At 40.7% G+C, this 18424-nt stretch overlaps 1 protein-coding gene across 2 annotated transcripts in view; it reads left to right on the top strand.

Moving 5' to 3' along the window:
• Positions 1–18424, top strand: part of VTI1A (vesicle transport through interaction with t-SNAREs 1A) — a 334815-nt gene that overhangs the window by 239851 nt on the left and 76540 nt on the right. The gene's annotated exons all lie outside the window — the stretch shown is intronic.

The raw sequence follows: 18424 nt of genomic DNA, 5'->3' as shown, positions 1-18424 counted from the left end.
GCCAAATTGTATTTGAAACTTTTACATAAGACAGATATGGAAGCTCATGGAGCATTGCATTGCGAATCACATATTAAAGAGAGAGACATGGCTCCTGAGCTGCAAAATGAATGGCACGCAGGTAGGGAAAGGAGTTCTATATTAAAAAATATCCTCAACCACTTGTTAAACTCATTAATCTGCCATTTACTAAGCGTATTTGCACCAGGACAGCCTTTCTGTGATCATTTTTGACAAGCACACAAATGCTACAGATCCTTTTGCCTCTTAGATAACTGTGTAACAATGGCAAACCAAATATTGATCGTGAGCAATGCTTCTCTGAGTACATGTGCTGAACAGCTGCCACTTTCCACCCCTGAGATTGCTGCATATCTGTGCTGAATGAAGTGATTCCTGGATGCAGTTTTGTAAAGCGCTTTGCATTCCTTTGGGATGAAAGGGAATAGCTAAATGTGAGATATTGGCCCAGTCAGGCTCCCACAGAATTGAATGGGTTTTTCACCATTGCCATAACAGTACGGTTATGTACTAACATGGGCATGTTCCAAAGGTTTTGAATATACCCCAAGACCTATTCCAAAACTGTGTTTTACCTATAACAACATTTAGGTTTTTTTCAACCCCTTGCCTCTGAGGATTTGAAAACACTTTTCAAATCCTTATTTCTGGCACAGGGAGTATTATTACCACCATGGTACACTTGAGGAAATGAGACATTGAGAGGTGAAGTGACATACTTAGGGAGAAAATAAGGAACAAAAACGTACCCACAGTCACAGAAGAAACCGTGGTAGAACCAAGACATGAGCCCCGGTCTCCTGACTCTTCATTCCTATACCTTAGCCACAAGTTAGCCTTTCCTCTCATGCTATCTTTCCTTACTCATCGTCCTTATCCTAGCATGTGCTGTCCAAGCACTCTAGCAAATGTGATAATCCAGTCTTCTGAGGCTATGACAGAAAACATTATACACCACCATCTCTGAGATGATGGAAGGTGGTCTATATATACATTCCGTAATATTCTGAGACTGTTGTTTCAACCTGAATTCTCTATTCCTTTTAAGAAGTGGTACTTGCAGCCCTGAAAATAATGTTGTAAAGAGTGTGCCTCAAGAGTGCCTTTAGCATGGGGCTCCGTTGTTACAATTCAGAAGCCTAAAAGGTGTTGTTCCATTCTAAGTATCTACAATATTTTCTATAAGTAGGTCAGGTTCATTTAGCTACAGCTGTGAGGATCAACATCTGAAACTGTAACTACAGACCAATAGACTGAACTACTTTCTCATTTTGAAAGACACATTTTGGATTTCTATTTTGCATAGCCTAATTAACCCCAACAAAAATTTAAAGCTGAAAAAAATGTATAATAAATATCTGCATGGTTTTAATTGTCATAAATCAGGTCATTGTGACTTAAACAGGCATTGTATTTATCTTCTGACTACAGTATATTGTTAATCGTAATCCATTAAATGGGCCCGTCTTGTGGGTAGATAAGAGGCCTAAGGTTCATGTGTATCTGCTATGAGGGGAGGAAAAGTGAGTAAAAGCAAAGGTAAGTCCTCAAATGTTGATTCTCCTTTTCCATGCATGCTATAGAGAAACCTCCACTGAGATTGGAACTATAGATGTCAGGATGGAGCCTTTGTACATTGCAAAGTTTCATCTAGCCTCAGTTTGACAAAGGAAGAGAATCATCAGACCTTGTCACTGTTCCCCAAAGCTCTAAAGCACATGCTTAATTGTAAGCACATGAGTAGACTATGGAGGTCAATGGAATTACTTACATGGTTAAAATTGCTCTGCTGGATTGGAATCTGTTCCCTCTAAACACAATATATATACAGGACACTCAGCTGTGAGGCATCCCTGGGAATTACTTGTTGTGTGGAAATTAGGATTCTATCTCCCAGCTCTACAGGATTTTCTGCAGCACAGCCCTTTTACTGAGGCTGTGCTAGCTTCCTGGCGACTGGGCCCTATGTATGCATGTAAAAAGGCATTGGGTGGGGATTGCCACTTGAAAGACCCGGAAGCACTCATCAGCTGGCAAAAGGGTCCAGAAGCGAGCCACTGTAGATGTTACTGTTGGAATGATCTCTCTTGTATCTTTGTTCTGTGGAATGATATGATAGCAGAGCAGTAAGCTGCTGAAGGATTGTGCGGGTTGCCTAGCCCTGCTGGATACAATAATATGTCAGCTGTGCCTCGTAGCTGAAGTTTGCCTCTTTGTTAAAAGTAAAATCTCTTTAAAGATCACCCTGTTTGAAAGAGTTCTTCAACATTCAAAGCAAATGATCTTAAGGATAATGATAATCATTAGCCTTTCGATGAACTATCATACTTGGAATCTAGAAACTAGTTCATATTTAATCAGTTAAGTTAATCAGAAATAAGATTCAAGTTAGGGCAATTAGACAATTGCTACATTACTCAAACTGACTAATGATGTTTCACTGATCTTTGACAAAAGATAATACAGTGGATGAAGTGTATGGTTTAAGAATAAGTTATTCCAGTTTTAGTTAGTTGAAGAGTGACTTACCAAAATTGTTAATGGACGTTATTCGAGATGTGCTGTGTAAGTCTTTTCCAATTAGTGTTAAGGTCTTGAAGGGCCAGTCTTAGCTTTTTATTAATATGTTCACTTTATTAATGTAGTTTTTATGTATGCATAGTGTGACCGTCTGGTACATCTCATGAAGTTGCATAATTATGGTCTTTTAAATTTGTTTTACCTGGATCTACTCAGTGTTGCTTAAAATTCAGAAGTAATTCATAGCTTAATAACTTAATAACTCATTAGAAAGCCATGCCATGTACTTGAGGTTACCTCAAAGGCTATCCATATTTAACAATAAAGTTGAGATAATTCCTTGACTACTTGACTGTCATTGACCAGTTTAAATATTTAAGGTTGTAATTTGACCTTTTGCCTAACATTTAAACCAAGTGTCGAAAATGAAATAAGGATTGTATACAAAATTGGGGTTGCTTTAAAATTTATTTAGCTTTTTTAACTACTGTATCAACTACTTTTGCTGCTAATAATCAAATATAGAAATATAATTTATGAAATATACATTTTAAAATATTATATTAACTTAATAATTAAACTGGAAATTTGCTCTCTGTTTTAAATCTGATTTTGATCTTCCTTACTAAAAATCCCCAGAAAAGTTACTATTCCTTCAAATTTTGTATACATCGCATGTGGCCAACAAATAATATTTTGCCTGAATTATGAGTTGATACATGAGGTTTTTAAAATATGAGACTAAGAAAAAGTTTGTTAATCATGATTTGCGGATCCTTGAAGCACTTTTTTGGCTGCATCTCAAAAATGATAAGGAGTCTGGTGGCACCTTAAAGACGAACAGATTTATTTGGGCATAAGCTTTCATGGGTAAAAAACCCCACTTCTTCAGATGCATGGAGTGAAAATTACAGATACAGGCATAAATTTACTGGCACATGAAGAGAAGGGAGTTAACTTACAATTGGAGAACCAGTGTTGACAAGGCCAATTCAGTCATGGTGGATGTGGTCCTCTCCCAATAATTGATGAGGAGATGTCAATGCCAAGAGAGGGAAAATTGCTTTTCTAGTGAGCCAGCCACTCCCAGTCTTGAACGCAGTTCCTGGACACTATAGTGCAAATAAGTGATGGTCACATAAACATCACCCTATACCGGAAACCTACTGACCTACAGTATATTTACCTACATTCCTCCAGCTTCCATCCAGGACACACATCACATGATCCATCGTCTACAGCCAAGCCCTAAGATACAACCGCATTTGCTCCAATCCCTCAGACAGAGACAAACACCTACAAGATCTTTCTCAAGCATTCTTAAAACTATAATACCCACCTGGGGAAGTGAGGGAACAGATTGACAGAGCGAGATGGGTACCCAGAAGTAACCTACTACAGGACAGGCCCAGCAAGGAAAATAACAGAACACCACTGGCCATCATGTACAGCCCCCAGCTAAAACCTCTCCAGCACATCATCATTGATATACAACATATCCTGGAAAATGATCCCTCACTCTCACAGGCCTTGGGAGGCAGGCCAGTCCTCGCTTACAGACAGCCCCCCAACCTGAAGCAAATACTCACCAGCAACTACACACCACACCACAGAAACACTAACCCAGGAACCAATCCCTGGAACAAACCCCATTGCCTACTCTGTCCCCATATCTACTCGAGTGACACCATCAGAGGACCCAACCACATCAGCCACAACACATCAGGGGCTCATTCACCTGCACATCTACTAATGTTATATATGCCATCATGTGCCAGCAATGCCCCTCTGTCATGTATGTTGGCCAAAAGAGACAGTCTCTACAGAAAAGAATAAATGGACACAAATCTGCCACCAGGAATGGTAACATACAAAAGCCAATAGGAGAACACTTCAGTCTCCCTGGACATTCAATAACAGATTTAAAAGTAGCCATCCTTCAATAAAAAAAGTCAAAAACAGACTTCAAAGAGAAACTGCAGAGCTACAATTCATTTGCAAACTTAACACCATTAATTTGAGCTTGAATAGGGACTGGGAGTAGTTGGCTCACTACGAAAGCAATTTTCCCTCTCTTGGTATTGACACCTCCTCATCAGTTATTGGGAGTGGACCACATCCACCCTGACTGAATTGGCCTTGTCAACACTGGTTCTCTACTTGTAAGTTAACTCCCTTCTCTTCATGTGCCAGTATATTTATGCCTGTATCTGTGCCTTTGTCTTTGCACAGATAATTTTCAGAGAGTAAACCACATGCTACAGAGGTTTGTCATAGTATATTTTTTTCTGAGGAAAATTAAGGAAAATGGCAGCCCATCATCCCCATCAGCTGGTGCTCTTCCCTTTTCCCTTGTTCCAATATCCTGGACAGTACTTCGGTGGTGATACACAATATGTTTCTTTAGATCAGTGATACAGTAGATCAGGGATCTCAAACTCAAATCACCACAAGGGCCACAAGAGGACTAGTATATTGGCCCAAGGGCCGCATCACTGAAACCTTTTCATACAATGATACAAAAGTATAGTAAAAAATGAAGAGTAGTATAGTATGCTATTAAAAGTCAATGTATTAACTTTTTTAAAACTGTAATGCGAAGAGAGGTTTTAATAAAATATAAACACCTGTAACTATTCCTTATGTGGTCAGTAACACTGATGATGATCTACACTAACCGTCTGTCAACATAGTTGAAATGGCAGGAACTTGTATGAAGTAACTATTCATACAAAATACGTTGCCACTTTAACAAACATTCTTCCCAACTACTCACAGCAAAGAATCATACATGCTGAACTTCATTCCTCAGACTGCTTGTCTAGTCCATGAGGCCCCGCCCTTTCTCCGCCTCTTCCCACCCCTTCCCCACCCCCATTCCAACCCCTTCCCAAAGTCCCCGCCCCAACTCTGCCCCCTCCCTGTCCCTATTCCAACCCCTTCCCCAAATCCTCGGCCCTGCCTCTTCTCCACCTCCGCCCCTGAGCACGCCCCACCCCGGCTCCTTCCCCCTCCTTCCTGGAAAGTCCTAAGCGCCTCCAGACAGCTGTTTGGCAGCAGGAAGCACTGGGAGGTAGGCAGAGGAGTTGAGATGCGGCGCACTCAGGAAGGGGGCGGGGTGGGGGTGAGAGGAGCTTGGCTGCCATTGGAGTCAGTGCCTGTGGCGGGCTGCAGGAAATAACCCTGCGGAATGCGTGTTTGAGACCCCTGCAATAGATGGTTTCCGAACCTTTTCCAGCTGAAATCAAGGGCAGTTTTGCCATTGGCTTCAATAGAAGCGTGCCTGGCCCTAAACCGTGTGCAGTCCTGAGAATAAAATATGAATACTTTAAATCAGTTTTATGACATCAACTTAAGCTGTTGCAGTGGGGGAGGTTTAGGTTGAATATTAGGAAAAACTTTTTCACTCAGAGAGTGGTGAAGCACTGGAATGGGTTACCTAGGGAGGTGGTGGAATCTCCTTCCTTAGAGGTTTTTAAGGTCAGGCTCGACAAAGCCCTGGCTGGGATGATTTAGTTGGGGATTGGTCCTGCTTTGAGCAGGGGGTTGGACTAGATACCTCCTGAGGTCCCTTCCAATCCTGATATTCTATGATTCTAATGAATGTGCAAGAGTTGCATAGCTATTCATGGCATCCTGTTTGATTTAGTATTTAGTTCTCTTGTGTATGTACGCATGCCTCAGTTTCCCCACTACTAAAATGAGGATAATACTGAGCCAGCATTCTGCAGTCCTTGGATGAAAGGTGTGACGTGCAAAGAGGCGATTTTTATTTATTATTAGATATTAAATAAAATTACAGACTTAAAAGAGCTCAGTTATGAGGTACCTATTCAGAAAGTTAAAGGGCCGGAGGGCAGGCAGGGGCAGAGAGTGGGAGGAGCCTTAACTGTGGCCAGTATCTGACTGGCACAGCTTACTTCCCCAGAGAGGCACAAGAGGAGGAAAGATGGATTTGTGACTGAGACCGTCCCTGTGTACACTGCCCTTTACTCAGTGCTTGTGTTAATTCCACAATCTAGCCTAGCATGAAGGTCAATGAAGACAGTGGCTTCATTGTTAGAGGGGATCATAAGAAGAGTTTCATGGGACTAAACTTTTTAGAGATGCAGTTTTAAAACTTACTTGAAAGAAAACTTTCTAGTCATTCCGGTATCTTCGTTCAATGGAGTCAGCTTGCTCTAAGCAGTTTGTTATTTTTAAAAGCTTTTTTGATTATAAAGGGACTTCTCTTTTGTTCAGGTTGGAATGATACATACGTTTTCTGTAGTGGTATTTGCACTTCTTCATCATAACTTCGGCCACTAATTGAGAATAGTCTTTCAGAAGCTACATGTTCACTGTGTCGTGTTCGCACAGAGAGCCCTAAGAATCCGACTGTATCTTGTACAAGCGGTTGCTTTGTCCAGGGTTTATTAAATCAATGTCATTTTTCTAGAAATGAAATCTTTAACAGTGAAAGGGTGTTTTTCAGGCTGGTCATTGCATGTGGCATTGGTTTTTTGTGCCTCCCGGGATTTCTCTTCTCAGATCAGGAGTTTAGTGCATGCACCACTAGCCTGTCAGTGCGGAATGGAGAAAAGTTGGCCAGAAAGTTGCGCTCATTCTTTCTCAGCCAGTATCAGAAGCCATTGGGGGATGTGATGTTTATGCCCCAGAGAAGAAACTGTTGAACCACTTAAAGTTTTGTAACTCGTGATAGTTAAAATGCTTAAGGCTGCCCTTGAGTATTTGCTTCAAATACTATGATTTCTGCTGTAAAGGTTTGCACATCATATGTAATCAGGATGTATTATGAAGTGCTGTTAGGGGGGCTAGTGATGTTATGCATTTGCAAATTCTTATGAAATTTGAGAGACCTCCAAGCAAAGCTTTGGGGCACCTTAATTCTGTAGCACACTCTGGCTTTCTGAGGCTTTAGAAGACTCAGTGTATTTAGCATTTTGTTTTTCCCCCTGACGTTTTTATTTTAGTTCGCATTCTTAATCGCTGTTTTTCTTACTTTTTGTAAGGTGAGCACATGTTGTTTTCAGAACTGGTTTGCTCCCAAAGACCATTTCTGCTAGGTTTTGTTCGAAAAACGTTTGTCCTTTGCAAGAAATCTGGTCATCTTTTAAGAGGCAGCTAAGTAATGAACTAGAGGCAGGAGTTGCTACATTTCTGCAAGGTCAGAGATCTTGCATCTGAGATTTTAAATCAACTTTCACCATAACTAATGGAGCTTCTTTGGGAAAGTAACTGCTCCTATATAGAGAGCAGCTATAATCAAGTCAAAAGCCTTAGTTATGACACGGTTAAAAAGTGTAGTGCAGGTGATACCTAATCTTGTCCTAACTTTGGAGTAGTCCAAGGTTTTACCCTGGATATGGAACACAGTTACCTCTATCTACGCTACAACTTTTAATCATGTTTTAATCAGTTCCAAGGGCAACCAGGTTTTAACCAGATACCCTGCCTCAGTGGTAGATTCAAGTCCAGATTCTGATTCTGGCACCTTATAGCACCTTACTCCACAATAGCCTCATTAACTTAATTTGGGCTACTTATAAAGTAAGATAGTATTCAATGTGCTTGTGTGGAAAGGTACTGGAATGTGGTTGTATATGGAACTTTATCTAGCCACAACATACAGCGCAGCTAATTGTATCTATGGAAACAGCTACACACTACACGACTCCTTCCTTTAGACAACTATAATGTCTAATTTAACTTTATCCATGTGTTTCTTACCATCACAAAGTCCTCATTACTCTAAGAAACCACAGCAGCTTTTGTTAGCATGCTAATAATAAACATACTATGGAATTTTAAAGTATGGTGGCTATAATCCAGGTTCTGGAAAAAAAATTAACAATAAAAAATCACATCTATGTTTGATGTTAACGCAACTAAAAATATTATCCCTATTTTACAAATGGGCAAACTGAGGCACAGAGAAGCTAACTGATCTCTTCGATGCCTACCAAATAACAAATAGATTGATGAACAGGACTCAGGAGTTGTGATACAGAGAATCTTGATCTAACACAGCCTCCCTAAATAATACTAACTTAAAGCTATTTTAATGCTTCCAGAAAGGATATAGAGGCAATTTCTTTATGCAAAATTGAGGGATATTGTTGCCCTAATATTCCAAATTTATGGTGAGAAAAGTATACACTTGGCATTCTAATAAAGGAAAACAATGGATACAAATTCTTACAAGTTTTTAAATGAAAGTTCTCCTTAAAGATGATGTGTTCATTATTTTTTTAGTTATTTTACTTTATTGCTATCAAAACCAATTTAGGAACAGCCAATTATGATGGTTACATAGGGTTAAATTAAGCAACAGCATGCTAATTAAAACAAATATCTTGTTCCAGGGTCATACAAATGTGGATTATTTTTTTTACTAAACTGTCAAAGTGCTTTTGTCAGATAAAGTAAGAAATCTATTGTTGAACCAATGACCTTCCTGCATACTACTCCAGAATACATTAGCATTAAGTATTTCACCTTGCAGACAATAAATTACAAAAAAGGCCCTTTAAAGTGGGGATGGTAGGGGAAGAATGATGGAGCTAGGTGAGACAGTGGATTAATGCATCAGTAGCTCTGGAGCCCTTACTGTGCCAAAGTTTGTGAAGAGAGATGTGTGTTCTCAGCCTAGTTTCTACATTGCAAAACTAAACACCGAGTCCCTGTTTTTTAATCCTTTGCTTAGAAGAGGTTGTGGACTAGAACATGAGTGATTTTGCAGCTCCAGGTGAGGGAGCTGTATGAGGAAGTGTTTACAGTAACTGGCTGATGTTCTGCCCTTCACTTTCACGAGATTTAAAAATATTCAATTTCACAAGTCAACCTTTTAAAAAAAAAATAATAAAAAGAAGTCTGATGTGTTAACCTTGATGCAGCAGGACGATCGGTGTTACAAAAATCTCCTTGGGAAATGCACAGCCTTTGTGACTGTTCCTGTCTCCCTATCATACTTTTACATTTCCACTTGATCATCTAATTTTTAGTGGTGCCTTGGTAGTGATTTGCCAATACTATTAATGAGTTTCATGGCTTTGGTAAATATGAGATCAAATTGACTTCACCCATTTGTGTTAAAAATTGAGCTAATTGAGCAGTTGAGTAGCATCAGTGTCATCTAAATCTGACACTTAATGCAGCCCTGAACAGATTTTTATAAGGTTGCTGCTCAAATTGATAGCTGATGCATTGTAATATACAAAACCCAGGGTTGGCTTGAGTTGTTTATCTTAAATTTGGCTGTAAACTATGAAAGTCCATTTCAACCACATAATTGCCTTTTAGTGTCCTTTACCATCAGCTGTAAAATGTCAAACAAACATTAGCAACCTCAGCAATGGGTATATTTTATGAGCCTGTGGTAGACTATTTCACCCCAGTAAAGTTTATTTAGGAATCAAAAGTTGATAACATTCTAATGTATGAAGAAAGCATGAGGTTTTTTCTCTTTGTGTCAGGCAGTATCAGCCTGATAACTATCCTGAAGTAAAATATGGAGGGTTTCCCTTAGTTTTACATTACCCTGGATATTACCATCTTGCCATATTCTAGCTAGGCTTATAAAATAACTATTCACATAAACTACATTAACATTAAAAAAGAGATGGCTGAAGGGGTATTTGCACACAAAATGAAAGAAAAATGTATAATGGTTAATAGGGAAAAAATACCATTCTCCTGTGAAATTTAATTCTGGAATTGTGCTTAAAGTCCTTTGGAATTTAATAAGGATTCCCATGCAATGGGGTTATATAGAAATTGTTGTAAAAACCTTTAGAATTTAATAGACATTTATGTACTTTCCATAAGTTTTGGATTCAGTAACAGGTATATAATTTTCTATTAAATCCTATAGGATGATCCAAAATAATCTATTAAAGTCCAAAGGATCTCTCCATAAGGGAAATTAATAATACTTGCCACTTATCTCATCATTTTCATCCATGACCTTAAAGCATTTTACAGAGCAAGACAAGTATAAATACCCCTATTTTACTGACATGGAAACGATTACTTGAGAGGTTAAGTGACTAGAACAAGGGAAGATCACACATGAAGTCAGTGGCCTGAGCAGGAATTAGAATCTCGATCTCTTTATTCCCAATCCTGTGCTCTCTACCTACTGGATCATGCTTCTGGTAAGAGAATACAAGTCTGTTTGTATATCAGAGGGGACTGGAATGTCGCCATGCATTAATGTGCACAATCAAGAGTTTACATGGGAGTCTATTTGTGGAATAACTTAGCTCTTTGTAAACAAATTCTGTTGATTAAGACAGCTAATGCACTCTCCACAATATTAGTGTTAGTACTTAGATATTTTTTTTCTAATACCTGTTTGTTTCCTTTCTATTCTGGAGTGTTTTATTAATAGCTTTAACATGTAAACAATGTTAATGTTTTGATGCTGTGCATGCTATACCTTCAAAAGGATTCTGGTTTTACTATAGTAATTAATACTGGCTTATAAAAGAGAATCCATGGAAAAAAACCTTGTGCTAATTCAAGCATTATTATTGCCTGTGTAACAAATGGCACCAAGTCATTCAAAAATAAATCTGAACAAAATTAAGAAAAGATTAGTACTAGATGGTGTCAAAGCTTATACAAATGTTGTAACACTGTAAACTAAACTGCCGAGTTCAGCCACAACTCTTCTAAAGAGCTGTAGGAACTAGCACAAATGATCCCAGGGAAGACTGTCTATGAAAGGCTGGATGTGAGGTCCTGCCAGTATAAAGCCTCTCACGTTGTGACATCAACTCCTCCCTCCTCCAGGCTATGTGTGACCCACTCTATTTCCAACTTACCATTCTCCAAAGCAATGCGGTTTTCATAATAGGATAAATATATAATTATGGTGATATTAAATTCAGTGGTCCTGATTCTCCACTATGATCAATCTCATTTACATGAGCACAGTGGAATAACAGTCCATCTCAAAAGAAAGTGGTGTCAGCACCAAAGCAGTTTGGTTACTAGGTGTCATGCTGCAGCATCATGAGTGGCTGAAAAGTCCAATTCTCAGGCAACCGTCCTTTCCACAGCTAATGCAGGCATAAAGCGCAGGGCCAAAAGATGAAGCCAATACACTACTGGTGCTTGTGGCCTCTTGCACTTTCCTTTTCGCTCTCTTTGCTTTCCTCTCTCTCAGCCATCTCGGTTCATCCTCTTTGACTCCCTCATTCAGCATAGACCTCTGTGTAGCCTTTTGCTTTCTGAATCTTCCCAGCTTGTGGTGTCAGTGTTGAATGTTTTCAAGTCCCTCTTGCAGATGTACTTAATCCTGAGCCTAGGTTGTCCCAGTGGCCTTGGATCATCCACAAGATCTCCATAGAGGAGATTCTTCAGAATGTGTCTATCATCCATGCAGTGTAGATGATCAAGCCAGTGGAGATGTCTGTGTTTGAGAATAGTGATTAGAGTTGACCATTTTGCTTTCTCATGTAGTTCAATGTCAGGAACTTTGATGTAGTTCAATGTCAGGAACTTTGGTTTCTCACTTGGTATTTAGAATACAGCACCGACAGTGGGTGTTGAAGTTGTGTAGCCTTCTCTCATGCCTGTTGTAGGTGGTCCAGGTCTTTCTTAGCATGCTCAAAACACACATCTGGTAGACCCAGATCTTGATGTCTAGCGTCAGTTTCCTGTTATACCACATGCACTTGATCAGTAGGCTGAATATGGTGACTGCCTTCCTGATGTGAGAATTAAACTTGTCATCTAGAGATAAGTTATCTGATACAATTGAGCCTAGATAGAATAACTTGTGCATAACTACAAGCATGGTGTTAGCTATTAAAACTTCTGATGCAGTCAACACACCTTGTCGTAATAATTGTCGTCTTTAGACTTATGGTTACTCCAAACTCATCACAAGCTAGTGCAAGCTATCCTAAAGTTGCTGGAGCTCCTCTTCACTGTGTTAGCGTCATAGGCAGGGGTGAGCTGGAGCCGGTTCGTACGAACCCGTTGTTAAATTTAGAAGCGGTTTTAGAACCGCTTGTTAACTAGCTTCCCTGCGAGGGAAGCTTTGATGGGCTCTGCCTGGGAAGCCTGTAATTCCTCCTCCCGGCCACCGGGGGGCGCTGCGCTGTGCTGCGAGAGCCATGTGAGCTGCCTCCTGGCCCTGTTGCTGCTCCTGCTCTTTGGACCTCTGGCCCTGGGGCTCCTGCTGCTGCCTGGGCGACCTGCCGCTCCCAGCCCCCCCCCCCCCGTGTGAGTGTCTGCGTCCCTCCCCCGCCTTCCCTGCCCCCAGCCACCCCCCTGCCAGCCCCAGCCAGCCCCTGCCCACAGCCGCCCTCTGCCCCACCCCCTGCCCCCAGCCACCCCCCTGCCAGCCCCAGCCAGCCCCTGCCCACAGCCGCCCTCTGCCCCACCCCCTGCCCACAGCCACCCCCAGCCACCCCCTGCCCACAGCCACCCCTGCCCCCAGCCAGCCCCTGCCACAGCCGCCCTCTGCCCCACCCCCTGCCCCCAGCCACCCCCTGCCCACAGCCACCCGCAGCCAGCCCCTGCCACAGCCGCCCTCTGCCCGCAGCCACCCCCTGCCCACAGCCGCCCGCAGCCACCCCCTGCCCACAGCCACCCGCAGCCAGCCCCTGCCACAGCCGCCCTCTGCCCGCAGCCAGCCCCTGCCACAGCCGCCCTCTGCCCGCAGCCAGCCTCTGCCCACAGCCACCCCCTGCCCACAGCCACCCGCAGCCCGCCCGTCTTCGTCACCTGCCCACAGCCAGCCCGTGTCACTCCCTGCCTCCAGCTAGCCCTGCCCCACGCCCCTATCTGCAGCCAGCCCCACATCCACTGGTGCCCTGCAGTTCCCAGGGCAGTAACCCTGCACACCTGCTTTAATGAGGGGGGGCAGGGAGCAGCTGGGACCCACACATGTGCACACCCTAGAGTGACCAGACAGCAAGTGTGAAAAATCGGGACGGGGGTGAGGGGTAATAGGAGCCTATATAAGAAAAAGACCCAAAAATTGAGACTGTCCCTGATCACCACCCACACATGTGAAATGGAGCTCATTTCTAGTTCAGCCCCATCTTTTTAAAAAAGAACTTTAGGTAGGGTTAAAATACATCTGTATTTTCCTGGACATGTCAGGCTTTTTGGTTCTTAATCACCTCCTGGGAAAATATGGACGTATGGTAACCCTATTGGTACAAAAAATACATGCTGTCGCACATCCCTTAAATCAGAACTTTTTATAGGGAACCCGTTGTTAAATCAGAACTTTTTATAGGGAACCCGTTGTTAAGATTTTGGCAGCTCATCACTGGTCATAGGTGAAAAGAAGTTCTCATCTCAGTAGGTGTTTGACCTGGCTTTTTGCACTTAGACATGCTGTGTTGAAGTTTTCCATCTGATCTTGTATGGCAATGTACACCCTCGATGTCAGAGAAAGCATGATGAAGCAGCAGAGAGAAGAATATACCAAAGAATGTTGGTGCCAAAACACATTCCTGTTTGGCACCACTGTGATTTCAAAATTGTCAGTTGATCACCATCATACTGGACTGTCACCTTTATGCCATTGTGGAACCATCAAATCAGACTGATGAAGATTGGGAGCAACCAATTTTCTCTAGCAATTGGAAAAGAGAAGTGTGTCCATGAAATCAGTTAATTCATCAAAAGACTGATGTAACAAAGTGGAGAACTATTTGAGCTACCCCGTCTTCTCTCTTTCTATTTGTGGGTGAATATTCTGAATTTAACCATAAATTAAGGATAAGGCTTTGATTTTAAGCCCATCCTGTTGTATGTTGAGATTGCACAGCACTTAGAGAAAATGTTCTGCAACACCAAAGCTCAATCAGGTAGTCTAAGGACACAGGTTTCAACCGTAACTCAGAATTTTCTTCCTTTCTTGGGTTTTAGACCTTTATCATTAATATTTATCTTTTTGTGGTTTTTATACTCTAGTTGATCATGATAATATTACGGTACAAATCAAATTCTGCTTCCAACGAATTTTTCCTGTATCTCATTTGCTTTCTTCCTTTATGGCTTATGAAGTGTCACAGCTCAGTAGTACCAATTATTTTATTTTTTTTTTCATTTAATGGGCAGTTTTAATGTTCTAGGAGAATCCGTTTTCTTAACATAATTATGGTATTTTTAAGCTGCTGCATACCATCTAAATACTTATTACTTGTTCTGCAGTCTTTGAACACATCTAGCTATACTGTTCTAGCATCATCAAAAATACAGTTCCACAATCTATAGCAAAAGCAAGCACTTATGATTTCATAGACGGCTTCAGTTTTAAACCTTTATTATTCTCATGTTTAGTTCTAGTTAGATAACATTTCTAGGGATACTTTAACACCTGAAAAACTTCCACAAAGTCAAAAGTTACACGAAGTCACATTCTGTGAAATATGCCAACTAGGTAAATGTTTTGTATATTTCAGTGCGCTAAGCAGGTTTTTCCTGATCATAGCATTTTCTTCAGGCTAAAACTTGACATTAGGTGTGTCTGAGATGTGCATTCTTCTTTCCCGCCCAAAATTTGTATAAAAATCTATTTGTTCATTTTAAGTTAAATTTGTTTTTTTACCTAAGTGTGAGTATGTGGATGGTTCTAGGTTATTCATCAAAGCTGGAGCCCCACACAAGCCTTTTGCCTCACTTTTCTGGGTCGTGAAATTCACCACTGTGCAGACACAGAGCCCAAGGTCTATGCACCAATCAAGTCCTATTCACTCTGGGATGAACTTTGCACCAAATCTATGTAGCTGTTCATGTCATAATATTTTACAAACCTTCAGCAAGACTTGATTATAATCTAATAACCTGGTTCAAATTCCAAAATAATAATTAAATCTTTTTTGAAATGATGTTTCCTATTCATTTTATAAAATATATTTTGGTTTGCAATTAAGAGTGGAAATATGAGGTGGGAAACTGAGTCACAAGTCCACCCAATTTAGGCTTAATCGATTTTTGCCTTTATTTAGAAATTTTCAGGCAGAATTATTGTCACCGATAGTCTGACCATATATTTATGCCAGATGATAAGTAGATAAAAAGGATAAGGTAGGGGCCCAAGTTGCCACATTCTGGGGTACCAGGAAGTTCTCCTGTACTTCATGATGGTAATCACTGCCTCTGATCCCCGGTCTGATCCTTCACTTTGTTCCTTTAGTTTCTGGGTTCAGTATTTCACTTGGATTCTTATATGTTTTCAGATTACATAATCATTCACTTTTATCCAATCAGCATTAAGTATTTGTTTTATATAACCCATAATAGTATGCATGTGCCAGGTTCAGTTTACACTTTTGCCGTTTTCATGTCATGTATGCATGTCATCTTGCCCTTATTTTTCTCAGTAGAATAGACTTTTAACATTACAAGTTTGTGCATGTATTATGCTGATTCACTTTTCCTTTTACTTAAAGTCTTCCAATATTCCATGAAACATCACCTGGTCCTAAAAGCAGTAGTGTTATTTAAGCAAATCTTTGAAAGGGAGGGGAGGGGAACCTGTCAAAACAACATTCATGCCAGACAAAGTTAAGCTAAGGCCTTAGCCTAAGGGTTACCTCATAGGAACTCATTCACTACCCCATAATTATAAGCTATTAAAGTAATAAAACCCTCATTTTTACCATTAGCAGTTCTTCATCTTTATATTTCAGTATCATAATTCAGTATATATTAATTATCATACCCTTTAATTTTAATCTGAACAGGGAAATTATAGGGAACATGGTTCCCTGCTAATGTCTACAATTTTTTCTTCTTCAGACATGGATTTTTAGGGGACTTTTTACTCAAAGTCCAACATCGTAGACTTTAAGGCCAGAAAGGACCATCATGATTATGTTTGTAAATTATTAAAAGGACCCTGTCAGTATTTTTGTCTGTTGCATTTTTAGGTGGTTTTTATTTTAATTTCATTTGTGGTATTTAATTGTACCCCAACAAGGGCTTGTACATACTTTCACAATGAGGGATTGTTGGTTGAATAGGACTCTGTCATTTATAAACAAATGAGTTATTTAATTTAGAATAGCAGCCCTTAGGCTTGCGCAGTAATTTACTTTCAACAAAAATGTCATTAGCATTTTCACGCCATAGATTTCCTGCATATCTCGTCGTCATACGCGTGTTAGACAGCATATTATGTTTTCAGGGGGCAAATTGTTGTTGATTCAACAGACAGAAGGAGTTGTTACTACAGTGCCAAATGTCACATGTCTGCAGGAGCAATTTCAGGTTTTAGGCTTTTTTTTTTATTGCCTATTTTATTTATTTATTGTTTAGGGAGGGAGAGAGAATTATGTCAGAGAGGTGGTCCTAGCTTGAATTTTCTGGTGTTTGACCATCTAAGTCACTCTAAAAACTATTTTTACTTTCTGTGTTGAAAATGTAGCATATTTTTATAGTGCTTATGAATTCTATCAAACCATGCTGAAATGGTAGCATAGTCTCTGCATAGAAGGTATACAATGAGTTTTATTACAGAAGATAAGTACAGTCCTTCTGAAGTACCACTTTAGTTCTTGATCTACTTGTAATTTACTTTTGTTTATACCCAGAATAAAAACAGAGAAACTGTTGGTGCTATCTAGTAGTTAAAGCATGGGACTGGACATAGCAAATCTACTTGCCTTTTATTCCCAGCCTTGCCACTGATTCTCAGCTCTGTGACTTACTTTCTCTGTATGTCATTTTCCTCATCTGTAAAGTATGAATAACTTCTTCAGGTAGCAGATAACCATATGTAGGGGGGATTGTTATGTTGCATAGAGATGGCATAACAGTTCCTACTTAATCCCTCCTTCCTATAGGTGACGTAAGGAATATGTGTAGATAAAAGAGGCAATACAGAGCTTCCCTGCAACCTGGCAATCCCCCTGTGCCTTCTCAGACCTTTAGGGCCATTGGCAGCAGGCATAGTTTAGAGTCAAGTATCAGTAGCCATGTTAGTCTGGATCTGTAAAAAGTGACAGAGTCCTGTGGCACCTTATAGACTAACAGACATATTGGAGCATAAGCTTTCATGGGTGAATACCCACTTTGTATTGCCTCTGACGAAGTGGGTATTCACCCACGAAAGTTTATGCTCCAATACATCTGTTAGTCTATAAGGACTCTTTGTCGCTTTTTATAGTTTAGAGTAACTCCCATGCTGCTCTAATTCATGCCAGGGCATCAGACCAGTGCAAAGCTGGCCCAAGTCCAGGTTAGCTTAAGGCTACCTTTGCACACTCACGCACCAGTTTGCACTCCTGTGTGCTCCTTTGTTGAAGCCAAGTATCAAAATCAAAGTATGTACAAAATGCAGAGAAAGTGATAATGACCATAGAACAGTACAGATTTTTTTTTAATTAGTACTAGCAGAACAATATCCCCAGTGCTATATGACATGCTGCAGTGGTAATTTCAGGGGTTGGGAAGCCATTACAAGCCGTCGTCATTGGTTGTTTTTTTTCTTATATCGTTTTTTGGGGATGGACAGAGCTTTAGTGAAAATTGATCATTTTGTGGACATTTTAATAATGTTGCCGAAGAATTAGAATTTGTTTCTTCCCCAGAGGGTTTGTGTTCATCATCACCATCTTCCATGCGCATTCCACCATGTTGGCTAGGTCTACAGTGGGGGACCGGGGGGCGGGGGGGTCGACCTAAGATACGCAACTTCAGCTACACTATTCATGTAGCCGAAGTCGGCGTATCTTAGGTCGATTTACCTGACCGTGAGGACGAGGGCGAGTCGACCGCTGCTGCTCCCCCGTTGACACCGCTTCCGCCTCTCACCGCGGTGGAGTTCCGGAGTCGACGGCAGAGTAATCGGGGATGGATTTTATCGTGTCTACTCTAGATGCGATAAATCGATCCCCGATAGATCAAT

Source organism: Mauremys mutica, chromosome 7 (genome assembly GCF_020497125.1).
Source record: "Mauremys mutica isolate MM-2020 ecotype Southern chromosome 7, ASM2049712v1, whole genome shotgun sequence".
In the NCBI taxonomy this organism is placed as follows: Eukaryota; Metazoa; Chordata; order Testudines; family Geoemydidae; genus Mauremys; species Mauremys mutica.
This window is presented reverse-complemented; position numbering and strand designations above follow the sequence as displayed.